The following is a 5,241-nucleotide window of genomic DNA, read 5'->3' as shown; positions in this document are numbered from 1 at the left end:
ACTGACTTGTACATATTTTTATATCTGAGATTTTAACTATAAAATGGAACATAGGAAAAAAACAGTTGTCAAAAGATGATACAAGACTGTGGCTGTGTTTTTGTTTCTGTTTCTGTTTTAAGAAAAATTATATTCCTTAAATTGATATTTTTCATTTGGATAAAAATATTTTAAAATAATATTCTCATATACTAGGATTTAAAAGTCTGTCTTACCAAGAATTCATTTTAATAATGTAAAAATCATGAGAAAAACTTGAACAGAATTAAGTATAAGTGAGTATGTAGAAACATAGGTCACTTTTAGTGTTTTTGATGCAGTTAAAAGAAATCTCTAAATGGGCTTCCTTCTGAAATAGGAAATATATTACTTATGGTTTAGTAACCACAGTTAGAAAATACTCTATTTGTTTTCCATTAGAATCTAGTCTGCTTTTTACCTGGAATGTAACTTTTATCTACATTGTAGAAAAAGCAGTACCTTTATGAAAATGCATCCCAAAGTATGTGTGTCAAAAACCTTAAGAATGTTTACAGGAAAAAAAATGCTACCCACAATTTTATTGCATTTTCTCTCATAGAACAGGTGTCTGAACTGATTTGGAAGCTCTGGTTTTATTTTTGTTCGTGTTTAATTTCCTGCCGTGCAGATGAACTTCTTGTTAAGGGATTTATGTGATTAAGTGGCAAAATGACAAACAAGGTTGTCTGGTGCTCATCTTCCCTCTTTAGTGGACTAATCACCTTTGGATTCTGGGCTCTGTCAATGGGTGAGTTCCTTACACAAGCAATTTGCATTTATCAATCTAAACATTTGATCTGCATATGACCATGTTAGTTGGATTGTGAAATCTAAGATAAAAGTTATAGTTTGAATTTAGGAAGACATTTGCTAATTGTAGGTGGAAACGGTTTTCTTAATTAGTGTAGCCATCTTTCCTCCTGGTTATGTTGACAGCACAATCCTGCACATGGACTGCAGCTTAAGTGGGGATCACAACACTGTGGCCACAATTTAAAGCCTCAGCAGAGGAAGCTAGTTAAGACTGTATCTTCTCATAGTAAAGAGGTTTTTTAGAATTTAGAATCATTTTCTGAGAAGCGAAATGTTCACAGTGAGTGCTGGCGGCTTATATAAAATCAGTCTGACACCAGTTCTATAGTTTATATATCTTTCACTTGCCCTTGACTTGACACATAACTTGAAGGATTTGAGGTGATTAATTCTTTGCTCTCTCTCTTTCTCTCTGTCCCTGCAGGTACTATCATCCTAGCGTATTAGTGGTAGTAATGATTGGGATTTATGCAACACTGTCTTAAGGAAGATTGCAAAGTATTTGATGCTTATTGTCTTTTCCCTTTGAGGTATAAGCCAGAATTATTTAGAGCATTTTGGTGAGGAAACTGAAACACTGTGTTTAGAGAACTTGTCCTATGTCCCACTGATATACAATGACATAAGCAAGGTTTAGATCCTTGATTTCTTGATTGCTAACCCACTGTTCCTTCAACCAGATTGCTGCTCCCACTTGATTTTCAAATCGAATAGGAGCGATCGGCTTTTACACTTCACCCCAAGCATTGAAAACAACAAAATCTCCTGGCAATGTAAAAATACATTTATGTACTAGCTTAAATTTATATTATAGTATATGGTTCTCTGCATATGATTTGAGATATCTTTTTAACAAAAAAGTTTGTGATGGGATGACCTAATTCTGAATCTTCAAAGGTGAGTCATAGGAGCTGTTGAACTTCCTTTGAGAAGGGTGTCTAAATGTACATGTCGCATGTAGTGAATGCGGTTAAATGGTGCTTTAGATGGTATGATCTTCCTCTGTGTTTGGGGTTCAGTTTCTTGTTTCAAACTTCCATAGAAAGTTTCCCTTCATCAACCCCTGTACTAAAACACATATTCACAGGTGACTGTGGGAGCTGACTAAACTCTTCTGTGATTCTATTGAATTCCTTATACAAAATGGATTATGCCTTTGGTACTTTATGCATACAACCAAACCCTCTAATACCCACTTCCTTTTATTGGCATCAGCTCTAATTTGACTGCCTTTCTTGTGGTAAGAACACAACCTGATAAAGAGAGGAACTTTGACTCACATTTCACTTGAAAACATGATGTTGATAAAGGGCCCTACCTAGGCTTTTTTTTTATTATTTTTTAGACACAGATAACTCTCACTTTGAAGTGACTATTGTGTTCTTTATAAAGAGAAGAGAAAGGAAGAGAAGGGAAACTTAAATGATACATTGAGCATTAATTTTGTGCCAGTCTTCATCATATATGTTTTCATAGATGCTAACTTATTCAAACTTCATAAAACCTGCAACGTAAATATTACATCCCTCCATTTTTAACAGAGGAGAAAACTGAGAGTCTGAGAGGTTAAGTAACTTGAACAATAAACTAATAAATAGCAGAGCCCTAATTCAAGCCCTAGTATATCTGATAGTTATTAGCCAAAGTATACCTGGAGAGGTCCTTGGGTCAGTTTAATTGCTACAAATGAATATCATGAAAATAGTTTAACTAAGATGACCTTAAAAAGAAAGCCCATTATATAAAAGGCCATACCTAGGCATATATTAAATATAATTACAAAAGGAATCTTTCCCAGTCCTAAAGCTTGTGGCATCTGAGAAAAACTTTCTCTCTCTCTCTCTCTCTCTCTCTCTCTCTCTCTCTCTCTCTCTCTCATTCTCTCTCTCTCTCACACACACACACACACGCATGCGCAATCACTTTAAAAATAATTGTACTGTTTAAAAATCTTTTGTGATAACTGTAAGGAAATCTGAGGGGAAATGTGTGTCCTAGGCTCAATGGCTTGGCAGAATCAAATATCTTTTGGATTCAGACTCTGTTAGGGAAAAAATTGTAGGAGAATCTGGTGCTTTTAGTCGATATATAGGTATCTGGGTAGACTACCTAAAGGAAAATTTATATGGAAAAGGAAATATTTCTATTAACAATTTTGTATTTCTAAACATTGATCATTTTAGATGGAACTCTTCTTTCTAGAGGAGGGGGGGGGCGGGTTGTACAGAAGAAACACTCTTTCCCCTTTCCAAGGCATCGAAGCATAGACTAGAAGGAATTAGACAATATATTACTTCCAACTCTTAACATCAATGGATTTAAATTGCGTAAACATTAAATTTGCTTTGTAAATGTTCCTCGAAACAGCCTTAGAAAGACTGTAAAAAAAAAAAAATTGCACACGTTGCATGTTGTGAATGTGATTATATGGTTCTAGAGATGGTGTGAGCCTCCTCTGTGTTTGTAGAAATTGGGTCGAATACAGACTCATAGGCCAGAAGATAGCACAAGGATGCTGAGCACTCGAAAGTGAAGAAGTGTTCCAGGAGGTGGGAGGAGACCTAGATTCTACCTTATAAGCATTTCTGTGTATTGTCCAGTGACACAACTATCTGTGTGCCTCTGAAAATAATTCCTGAACTTTGGGCAGGCTGTAGATTATCTATGCCTGTCTGATGTTTCACTGAATATTTAATTTTAACTTTGAAGCCATTCATATTCTCAACAGTAGAGGTCCTCAGTACCATAGTTCTTCAACTAAGATGCTGCAAAGTTATTCCTCCCTTGAATGATTTGGCATTTATGGTTACTTGTAGAAATTAGTCATTAGTTACTTGTAGAACTATCTATTGTTATGTCATTAATAAGTGAGAAAATGTTAGTCCTCATTGTCTAATCTTAGCTTAAAATTTCAGTCTTGGGTAACAGCCAAAATAATGTGTCAAAAATGAGTTAACTTGCTCTACCTGCAGCACTGGCGGTAGGATGTCTCACAGTTAAGTTCTCTACTCCTGGGAAGTTCTCTGCTTCTCGCCTTGGAAATGTGGCAGCCGGCACGGTGGGAAGGTGAAGAGCTTCCCCAAGGATGACCCTTCCAAGCCTGTCCACCTCACACCCTTCCTGGGCTACAAGGCTGGCATGACCTACATCGTGCGGGAAGCAGATAGTCCAGGATCCAAGGAGAATGAGAAGGAAGTTTTGGAGGCTGTGACCATTGCCGTCCATGGTGATTGTGAGCATTATGGGCTATGTGGAAACCCCTTGAGGCCTTTGTACCTTCAAGACCATCTTTGCTGAGCGTATCAGACTTAAGAGCAAAAGGCGCTTCTATAAGAACTGGCATAAATCTAAGAAGAAGGCCTTCACCAAATACTGCAAGAAGTGGCAGGATAATGATGGCAAGAAGCAGCTGGAGAAGGACTTCAACAGCATGAAGAAGAACTGCCAGGTTATCCGTGTCATTATCCACACCCAGATGCACCTGCTTCCTCTACACCCGAAGAAGGCCCACCTCATGGAGATCCAGGTGAATGGAGGCTGAAAAACTGGACTGGGCTCATGAGAGGCTGCAGCAGGAGGTCCTTGTGAGCCAAGTGTTTGGACAGGATGAGATGATCAATGTCATTGGAGTGACCAAGGGCAAAGGTTACAAAGGGGTCACCAGCCGCTGGCAGAGCAAGAAGCTGCCTCGCAAGACACACTGAGGGCTGAGCAAGGATGCCTGTGTTAGGGCGTGGCATCCTGCCCCACTGGCCTTCTCTGTGGCCTGGGCTTGGTAGAAAGGCTACCATCACCACACTGAGATCAACAAGATCTGTAAGACTGGCCAGGGCTACCTTATCAAGGATGGCAAATTAGCGCCTCCTCTGATTAAGACCTGTCTGACAAGAGCATCAAACCTCTGGGTGGCTTTGTCCATTACAGTGAAGTGACCAATGATTTCATCACGCTGAAAGGCTGTGTGATGGAAACCAAGAGGCAAGTGCTCACTCTCAGCAAGTCCTCGCTGGTGCGGACCAAACAGCAAGCCCTTGAGAAGATTGGCCTTAAGTTCATTGACACTACCTCCAAGTTTGGCCATGGCTGCTTCCAGACAGTGGAGGAGAAGAAAGCATTCATGGGACCACTTAAGAAAGACTGAATTGCTAAGGAAGAAGGAGCTTAATGTCAAGAACAGATTGTACAGCTGGTAGAGTCTCAATAAAAATTATTTATTTTCCAGTGGAAAAAAAAATGAGTTGGCTCAACAGTGGGCTATCTGAAATTATATATATATAGTATTCTCTTGAAGTTTTGGAATAAAAAGACCACAAGAAAATATTTAGAAAATAATTCAAAGTTTTTTGAGGTCAGTTCTGGTTTTCTAATAACTGCCAATTTACTTACTGTCTATTGTGTTTAGAACTA

At 38.5% G+C, this 5,241-nt stretch overlaps 1 pseudogene; it reads left to right on the top strand.

The window, feature by feature from the left end:
* The first annotated feature begins 690 nt into the window (after nt 1-690).
* Nucleotides 691-4,998, top strand: LOC107510107 (annotated as a pseudogene).
* The last annotated feature ends 243 nt before the right edge of the window (nt 4,999-5,241 follow it).

The sequence above is a fragment of the Rousettus aegyptiacus genome, unplaced genomic scaffold (genome assembly GCF_014176215.1).
Source record: "Rousettus aegyptiacus isolate mRouAeg1 unplaced genomic scaffold, mRouAeg1.p scaffold_m13_p_6, whole genome shotgun sequence".
Taxonomy (NCBI): domain Eukaryota; kingdom Metazoa; phylum Chordata; class Mammalia; order Chiroptera; family Pteropodidae; genus Rousettus; species Rousettus aegyptiacus.
Note: the sequence above shows the minus strand (reverse complement) of the source record. Positions and strands in the feature narration are given on the sequence as shown.